The 10209-nt window shown below is 36.3% G+C and overlaps 1 long non-coding RNA gene across 1 annotated transcript in view; it reads left to right on the forward strand.

Moving 5' to 3' along the window:
* Positions 1 to 9618, forward strand: part of LOC143694639 (uncharacterized) — a 296382-nt gene extending 286764 nt beyond the window's left edge. The window contains exons 25-27 of the long non-coding RNA XR_013183243.1: positions 2082 to 2196; positions 4556 to 4749; positions 6607 to 9618. This is a non-coding gene — a long non-coding RNA (uncharacterized LOC143694639). The remainder of the gene's footprint in view (positions 1 to 2081; positions 2197 to 4555; positions 4750 to 6606) is intronic.
* Positions 9619 to 10209: the final 591 nt, after the last annotated feature.

Here is a 10209-nt window from a genome sequence, read left to right on the forward strand (position 1 = left end):
GTGGGGAAAGAGGAGAGCTTTGCTTTCCCCTTGGCTTCCAGAGGATAAGATGGCTGTAGTGCTATAGAGAGACTGAGATTATGTTGCAGGGTGAGGGCTGCGTAGGCTGTGCAGCAGCCTTCAGACTGCCTGGAATTTTTATCAAAAATACCACTGGACTGCATTTAATTTGTAGAGAATAAGGCCTTATTTTGCAAATGAATTTGTGAATGCAGTAGTTACAGAGACAACTGTATATTTATCATTAAGAGTTTAGATGTGAAAAAAATACAGTAGTAATTCTGACAATCTTGGGCATCTTTTTAGCAAATTCTTTTATCACAGATGCTGTAATCTTCATGTATCCCTTTTATGTACCCTTCCTGCATGAAGAGATAGGGCCAGTACACTTGTGAGGACATGAGCTTGAACCTGTTTTCTCCAATTCAAACACTTTATCTTTCTCCTCTGTCCTTTGCAGTGTGGTTAAGGGATATGTTCTAATGGTTTCCTATTCCTTTCCCTTATGTCAATGTTTTAAAATGTTGTTAGTTTTGGCAGTTATAAATTTGGTCAACATTTAGCTTCCCAGCTCTCACACAGAAACAAAATTAAAGGACATATTTGCTTTTAGATTAACTACTGATTCAAAAAGAGCTGAAAATAAATAATTGGAGTCTCAACTTAGGAACTTAGGTGGTATATTACAAGGGGGGAAAAAAGGTTTCCTGTTGGAACAGACACATAGGAATTCAGGTGAGCAACACTTGGTCAAATAATAATGATATATATAATCCTTATTATACCCACTTTAGAACGAGTATTGTTATTGCCAATGTCAACATCCAGATTTCCTGTGACTTCACTTCAGTGTCAAGTTTTTAGAGTAAATCCACAGCTAAAAATTGCCAGCAGTAGATACAAACAATTTAACAAACATATCAAATGTCCTTCACAGTCTGAGCAAATTTTAAGAGCATGATGCTCAAATATTTGATTAGATAGTGCTGTGGGATGTTCATGTGCTGAGCCTACTGACTGAGATCCTTTTGACTGCTTACCCTTTGCTTTGTAAGGGAGGGGGACAGGGAGCCCCCAAGGTTAGAGTAAATTACAGCTTTTCATGGCATTTCTAAGTGGAAATGGAGTCAACTACTGTGTGATTTTATAATCCATAGCTTCCAAATCTGCTAAGTGACACCAACAACAATGAGGAAAGCTACAGCTGAATGAAATTTGATCAGATGTGGTGCATAGCCATAGGGCAGTCCTAATTCTTGTGTTGTTTTCTGCAGTCTCCCATTATTCTTCAATGATGTTAGGACATGGCCATCTTTTCTTGCCTTCTCTCAGGCCTCCATCAGCCACTCCTTAAGTCTTCCAGGAATTATGCAGAATGAATCTGTTTCATCCCCTGAGAGGCTTTATCATGTCTGCATATGATGCATGTCTGCAGATTGAGTGAATCCTCACTTTGATTTTCCTCGCACACCCTGCAGTTCTCAAAATGCCTCACTGGGACTGAATGCAGGTATCAAATCTTTTGTTATCACGTCAGCTTTACCTCAGTTCCTAGGCTAGCAGTGGTCTGCCTGGAGAGTTTTGGACACTAAATCTCACAATAGCCATGTTGCCTGTGAATTATGTGGAATGAGTTGTAATTTTTAATGAACTGCTAAAGGCCATCCAAGGCTCTCCTCTACAGAGAGGACTACACAGCCTGTCTGCCCATATATGCTCTACAACTCCTCTAGCTAGGTGTGGGAACTCCTGAGCATAGATCACATGGCAGATGTATATCTAAGAGGATGCTTGGGAAGATCCTTTAATGTCCCTTGCATGAAAGCAGCAAGGAGAAAAGATTCCAGAGGCTCCTTCCAGCCCCATGATGAGGCAGTAGCAGAGGGTAGGATGTAGTCAGATAAATGGTTTCTCAGCCTGATTTCAGAATGATGAATGGCAGCCACTCTTGCCTCACAAGAACAATGTACAAAGCACAGCTCAGCTCTCACTGAATCACCAAGCTGTCCCTTCTCAATTACTCTCTGGGTGCCATTCAGTCCTACGTAGTTATTTCCACTATAATTTTATTTTTGTCGTAGGTTGCTACAACACTCAGTGTGCATGCACACACTGTTGCTAAGAGCTCTGCTATGTGTCACTTGCCAGCATTCTACAAGGAAGAAATTAAGGTGTTCATCATGAAATATGTGTTTGGTAAGTCATTGATGTAGGCTGAAAACACAGAGCCCCAAATACAGCTTGTCTATTACAGCCAAATAAGGCATAACTGTTGGTTTGGAGAACCTGTTATGAGTGGTGAACTGATGAAATGTGGAAAGCTCTCAAGAAATTAATTACATCAATCTCTGTGCCCTGATTTTGTAGCTACATGAATCTGGACTGTTTGTGAACCTGTATGCACAGTCTTAAGGGTCAGAATGACAATTTCTATCATTTCCCTCCAAGTTTTTGAGTTGTTAGGCATGAAAATAATTTGCACATTATAACACATATGAAACTCTTTAAAGAACTTTAATTAAATGTTCAAAATAAAAGGGTTTTGCCTTCCCTTCATGTACAGGCTAAACTCTTATTAATAGAACTTACATGTGTTCCATGAAGAAAAAATAGGAACACAATTTGTAGGGGACAAACTTGAAAGAAAATAAGATTCTTAATTATAAATAAGAATTATGTTAATAGATATTAAAGATATGCCATGAAAAAAAAAAACCTGAAACCCAAGTTTATACCAAGTAAACAAATTATTTTAAATTAAGTACTTAGAGAGTAGTAGCTTGTTTCTAATTTCTTGTTTTTCATATATTCATATATTTTGTAGTACCCGCAGATCTTATCTAGATGGACTTTTTGTTATAGTTAATGCTGTATAAATATGTAATGAAATTACTTACCCAAAGATATTGAAGTATTAGTTTTATTTATAGCCCAAGCCAACCCTATTGTCTACAACATTGAGTTCCTACATAAGTAAAGTATTTGCTATTGATTTCTTATAAACTTCAGTGAAACATTAAAGAAACTAATTTTCCTTGCTGGGTCTGGTTATATGAGTTAGCCACTAGCATTTGTTCCCTGTTTATTAATTAGTGTCCCCAGTGTGCCCTTGGATAATCATGTATAGATGAAACAGCATCTGTCACTTAGCTCAAGTCAAAGTTGACAGAACTAATCTAGTTATTAGAATTGTAGGTAAATTGACACTTTTATTCTTGCAGAATGTGTCAAATGCCTATTTTCCTGCCAGAAAATAGGCATTTTTTTTCTCATCCAACTGAAATCTAACTGAGCAGGACTAATTGACAACTGATTTCAAGAGTAAAGAAAATTTATAGTATATTTTCCAGGATGTAAGAAAATAAAATTCTGGCCTGAATGAAGAATTTTGTAATTTAAAAAGATTCTTCCATGATTGGAATCACAATCTTGTAATGATGGAATATTTCTGAGAAGTAAAAAATAATTTTCAATAGGTGATGAATAAATGACAGTTTATTACTATAGTAAGGAATCCCTTTACTTTTTAATATCCTATACAATAGCAATTCTTTACTGTTTCAGATGCAGTTTTATTGCTGCTATGGTTACTGTTGTCACTTGTATGTGTGTCTATGCTGATTTGTATAATCCATGAAAGGACAGCAAACCTGAACTCGTAATCTATATGAAATAATTTATCAGTTAGCCACAAAATTTACCACAGTGGAAATAAATATATGATCCCACTTGATTTTTGTATTAAAGAATTTTAGGCTGGGTTGATTCCCTTGGGGTGGTTTATTATTAATATCAAGTGTGAGGAATGCAAACGAGTGTGGATTTCTGAGTAGGGAGCTTTGACTCTCTGGATGCTCAGAGGGGGCTCAGAGTTCTTGGAGGAGCTTGTAGGGATGGGACAGGGACAGCCTGTGCTCCCCAGCCAGGTCATGTGTGACAGACCAAGAGACTGGCAGTAGCAGCAGCAAAGGGGGAGCTTTAGCACTTGTTCTCTGGCAATGATGCCCTAATTGCAAGGTTGAACTCGTCTGCCTGACTGCTGGACTAGATCCAAAGGAAGAAGAAGCCTTCACAGGCCATATGCTCTGCTTTAAAAAAAAAAAACAAAACAGGTCAAAAATTGCTAAGTCATTCCTGTTTGTATCTCAGGGCCTTCTGGAGAGCTTGACATGTCTGGGTGACTCTTGTATGACTTCAACTATCACATTTGATAAGGCAAGCAGAACCTCATAGTTAAAATTTCCCTTCCTACACTGCAGCCGTGTTGTGCTTTTTGCTGGAATCTGTGGGGACACCATTTCTTTGAAGCTCTTTTGTATCTCCTGTAACTGTGTGACAAGATGGGTGCTCTAGGGTGGTGCTGGTGGCACATCCCAGCTGTTGGACCCCTCCACTTATCCTCTACATCCTTCCCTGTTTCCACTTGGTCCCTACAGCAAGAGCTTGTAAAAGTGGCAACAGAGGGACATTTTAGCAATTCTGCTCTACCATGCAAGTCCTACTAAACCAGCAATGTGGTACACTTTAAACTCTCTTGTTTCTTTATGTATTACAGAGCTGGGACATAACACCAGAACAACAAAAAGAAGACTTCTTTACATCCAGCCACCAGCTCAGTTGGTAGCAGAGATGTGTTTCACTTGATCACTGAAGCCAGCAGTGACTGAGGTCCATTTCTGAACAGCTGTGTCCTGCATAAAAACCATTTCTGTTTTTCAAAAGGTTTCAATATTAGACATGAAAAAAATGGTAAGATAGAAAAAGAAAAGAGTTCTCATTAAAAGTGTTCATAGAACTGAAGCTCTAAAGTATTTGTATTCATGCCCTCCCTGCTGCTGGCTGTTCTCGAGAATCAGGACAAGCTAATTTGCTCATTGTTTGCTGGGGACAGAAAGTCATGTAAGTAAAGGAGGAAGTTCCAAAGCACATCACTGACTTACAGCCAGTTCAGAGACTTTTTGCAAATTGTTTATGCTGTTATTCCCAATGCCAATTAATTGACCTGCATAATTCTAATTGATGCTGGTGTAACTAATGTATTTCCCTCCAGGTATGTGTTTGTTGGGGTTGGGAGCCTTGGCCATTACTTTTTTGAGTTTTATTTCTTTGGATGAGTTGTATATTTATTTGATAGCCTTTTGGAATTTTTTCTCAAACTGAGCAAGTTTGGTTTAAACAGATATGTAGATGGTGAAGTGCAAGTTAAAGTTATAGTTACTGACTTTTATTTTAATAAATTTGTCCTAAATACTTGAGATTTTAAGATTTCCTTTCAATACCATGTGGTTAATGAATCTTATATATCTTTCAGTTTTCAGTATAGCTATTGAAATCAAGCTGACTTGCTTTTAAAAGAGAAAATTTCAAAACATGAATCAGATGGTGAACAAATAAAAAGGATTTCAAAGTATTTTTCCAGGAAATGGATTTGTGACCAGAGAGAACCAGAACAGAGAGAACTTCTATACTTTTACAAAAACCAGTATTTAAATTATAAGCAAAACACATTGAAATTAAAAATAAAAAGAAATAAAAATTAAAGGAATGGAGAGGATCAGTAAAGACAAAGTATTATCTAATCCTCCTGATTTTCTAGGATAGCTGCTGGTACAGGCAAGTGTGATTTTTACCCTCTTTGGTAAGCAGCCATTGCAGAGTTAATTAGTCTCCAGTGTTAGCAAGTGGGTGGCATTTACTTTTATAATAATAGGTCTGTCTCTAAAGTGGAGATAGCACAGGTCATGATTGTGTACCTTATCTTTTGGGGCAGGAGCAGTAAAGACTCTGTAAATGGCTTTAAGCAGAAAGTTAACTAAAAGCATTTTGGTGTGTCCCAAGAATGTCGTTTGTTCTAATTATAGAATGGCAAATATCAAGTGGAAAGGATGCTGTGCTGGGGTGGTGTGGGTGACTCAGTGCTCACTATTCACTGCAGAGCAGGCTGTCAGAAAGTGCTACTTCTCTGACTCACTGCATCTTGTAAATGAAGAAAGAAACATGAGCTATATTCATATTATATTCATCAGTGCCATGTTATTTAATTCCAACAGTGTTTGGAGGATTTGCTCAGCTACTGAGCCCTTTGAAGTGTCAGGCCCTTGCTAAATAGTAACAGTAGTAGTGCCTAACAGAGTTAATGGCATTTTAGATATAACTGTGGGCTTAAGTGCCATGCTTAAGCAATAAGAACAATAATGGCAGTGTCCTAATTTAACAGAAAGGAAATCTCATTTTTGGCTGTATTACATGAGTTCCAAACAGACATGCACATACACAAACATTAAAACAAATTTGAATGTTTGCCATAAAAATAATTCTAATCTGATCCCGTTCTGAATGCTTGGCTAATTAAACAAAAAAACCCAAACTAGTTACCCAGTGAAAAAACCATTAAATGTTATTTTTCTTGAGGAATATTTTTTCCTAAAGGACCTTAGTTGTTATCTCATTTCCTTTTGGCATCAGAAAAAGACTTGTAATTCTGTAATAGTCGTGTTCTATGTAATGTAAACTGTTAACATGTATTTTAGGCTTTATATATATATATATATATATATTTAAAATAAATAAATTGTGACTATTATTTCAATGTTTGCTCCTCTCTAGGGGATGTTGAGCAAAACAAGACTCATCACCTTCATGAAGTAACGGATAATTCTGAACTTCTTTCAAGGGGGATCTGTGCCTTTTAAAATCAACTTCCAAACTATTTTGCTGAGTCATACCTAGAGTAACAGGGAACTTTTTCCTCTGATTTCAGAAACTATGGATAATTTTGCCATAAAAATATTATAGATAATGTGTGGAATTCCATTTAACTCTGCTTTTGAAAAGCAGCTAGTTTTTTTACACTGGGGTTTTAAACAAAGCAGCTTTGTAAACTAATTGTATGTTGTGTTGAAGAACCAGTCATTGGCTGACTTGTTAGTGGTATATATTTCTTTAAAATGTTCCCTTGAAAATCCTATCAGCTCTTCTAAATTTTTTTTCGTATACAAGGCTCTATTATTTTTGTCCAAATTTTACAGTATTGTCCACAATAGCCAATATGCCGGAAGACCTCTTTGGAAGAGGTCTTTGGAACAAACCTGTAAGCAATTTATTTCATTTTGAAAGTGGAATGTATAGAAGGAAACTGCAGAACAGATGGAAGAAGTGCTATTATAGATTTGCAAACAGTGCAATCAAAGACATAGTTAGTTAGTGCCTGGCAAGATTTTGGCTGTTTTTTTGTCATTTGAGAGGTCTCTTGCTAAGGATGGATGAAGTGCTTTAAAAAGTGAGATTAGCATCAGCATATATAAATAATTTTTTTGTTTTGTTGTTTATTGTCCATTCCATCCCACTGAAGTTGGGTGTATTGGTTTGGGAAGAGCAACATGTTTAAATACAGAAAACTCAGTGAATGGAGCAATTCAGCAGACTCTGTTTGCCACTACTGAGGAGGGAGCTCTAAGGATCTTTGGTCTGGTTTTTTCTTTGTTTTACTATTCCTCTGGTTGCAAACTGGGCTCAACACTTAACATTTCAGAGGCTGATCTTCAGAACCTTCCTTTCTGCACTCTGGATGGTTGGATTTAAATGTGGGTAATACAAATGTGTATATGCATATATCCAAAGCTATTTATATTTACCATAAAGGTGTGGAAGCTGTATTTTATGCTAAGACAAGACTAGCATTCTGAAAAGAACCTGAAAGGTACTGTAACTTCATCTTAAATTTGTTTTAATCTCATTAAGACTGAATACACATTTTTAAAAGTGCTGTTGAACTTTCAAAACTGACTCTGCCCAATTCCTAGTCAATAACTTTCATATACAAGACAGTCTACAACTGAGGCATATTTTTTTACTTTCTAGTTTCCAGGTTCTTTACAGCCACTGTAGAACAGCAAATTCAGTTGTATTATATTGTTTTTATTAATTATTGTCTGTAATCATCATGTCCCTGTTTATCTGTGGATTATATTATCTTATGGTCCCAGTCACCTTTTATCAGTCTATTCTCTTTAGTGAAGAAACACAGATGTAATTAACAGTGACTTAGGAAGAATAATTATACAGATCACTCATGCAGACCCCCACACACAGAAGCTAACTCCCAGCAACACTGGTTCTACAGACACAAAGGCAATAATGCATTGCACTAATCAGCAATTTCAGGCTTACTAGGCAAATACGACAGAGAGGTTGATTCAAATTTCTAACAAATCCAAGAAAAGGTTAACAAGTATTTTGATGGCTTTGGATCAAAGCAGAGAGAGAAAATTTTCAAATATGTGAGCAGTTAACTTCTGTGTATTTTGATTGTCAGTGATTCGGTCATGAATCATACAGTAATTTAATGTTTAGAAATAATATACTGTGTGCTATCACCTTAACAAGCATAGCATTCTGTGGTGCTGGGCAGCATTTTGTCTAAGATAAAGTTATGGTTTATTTGTTGGGTATTTTGATGTTGCAGTGAAGTGTGGTTAACACTGAGGTTTGAGAGCATAATAGCATAAATCGGCTTTACTTTCCTTTTTAGCAGTAATTTCAGTTCCTTTTTCTCTGCTGTGCTTTTGTTTATTGTTCTGAAAAGAATGAAAAAATGGTGGCACCACAGTATGATGATAGACTGGAGACTACTAATATAAGGTGTCTGAAGAACTGCACTGAGTTGTGGTAGCCAAACAATTTAAGAAAAATGCTGCTGGCCAAGGGCATTTATGGATGTGCAACCTGCGAGTCTCATTTTTTCAAAATTAATTGTGACTATGTGTAAGTTAAGTGAATATGTACTTGTGGATGAAAACTGTTCCTACCCAACTAGAAAAAAAGAAGCTGAAATTCAGTTCAGAAAATCTGATTTTTATGTATAGATCTCAGATCATAGAGCAATGGAAATATTGCACCGATTGTGAAGTACACTTAAATATACATAAGACACAGAGTGGTGTTTTTCTTCTGACCTCTGCTCTGAACTCTTAACTGTAGTCTGGTTTACTGCATAACTTGAAACCTTTTCCAGTTTGGAATGGAGTTTCTTCATGTAGAAATGAAGAAGTTATGGCAGATTGAGAAGAAATTCACATCAGGAAAGTTGTTCTTTTCAGTTTGCCATTATGGGTTATTTTTACTATGTTAATAACTATAAATTGAAAATGGGCTCAAAACTAGTTCTAGATCTTATGCTGTTGAAAAGTTTTTGTTTTGGTTTAAATTCAAATAAGTATGCCTTTTAAAAGCATTAGTAGTATAAATCACATGCATATGCTGACTGATTCTATTACCTCATTTTCAATACAAACCTCTTAAACAGAAGGCCAGAGGATGCATTTCTGCTTTAATCTCTCAGAATTCAAGCAAAAATATATATTTTAGAAACTTTCACAGACAAATGCTTAGATTGAACTGTAATTTGCATGTTAATACCTGAATGTGTTGTTTCTGACTTTAATTACTCAGTTTTGTACTATTATTCTAATTGTGCTTGGAGTATTTTATCAATAACTTTCCGTCAATATTTTTATCAATATTTTTATCAACATTATATTGAAATTGATGGGACCTTGCTGATATCTAATATGTTGTCAATAGAGCCTTTCCACTTTATGGTAACAACCATTGACCTGTGAATTCCTGAGAGTAAAAGAATACAGGCTTTACTAGAATTTTGTCAAAATTCTAGTAAAGAAACCCCCTCTTGTAAGGGTTTTGGGCTAGATCATCTTGTCTGACCATTATAACTCCACTGATTTTAGCTGTGCTGCTTTGACCTGGATGGTCTGGGAATTTTTGGTATTTTTTTACCTGAATAAAAACGTAGCAGTGGTATCTTAAACAGGTGAGTTTTGGTTACCCTTCTGGTGATGCTAACAGCCTGCAGGGGGTTAGAGCAGTGGACTGCTCAGTTAGAGGCAGCAGAATCCATTTCCACAGCTGTTTGCAGCTAGCAGGGAGAAAGAAATTATTTCAGCCAAAGGTAATGCGAGGCAGAAGGCTAATGGCTATCAATTCCTCACCACCAGTACTGAATCTATTACTGTGCTGATTGCTCAAAAAATTCCCTTGCTCAAGTAAAACAATGCAAATTTTTTGAATTAACTTCAGTAGAGTTTGGTTTATTGACCTATGGCTTTAGAAACTTTTTCTGCCTTTTCTAGCTTTTTAGAAATTCTCAAAGGAAAAGTCTATATCTGCAGCAGATATAATATAAATTTTAAA

The sequence above is a fragment of the Agelaius phoeniceus genome, chromosome 8 (genome assembly GCF_051311805.1).
Source record: "Agelaius phoeniceus isolate bAgePho1 chromosome 8, bAgePho1.hap1, whole genome shotgun sequence".
NCBI lineage: Eukaryota > Metazoa > Chordata > Aves > Passeriformes > Icteridae > Agelaius > Agelaius phoeniceus.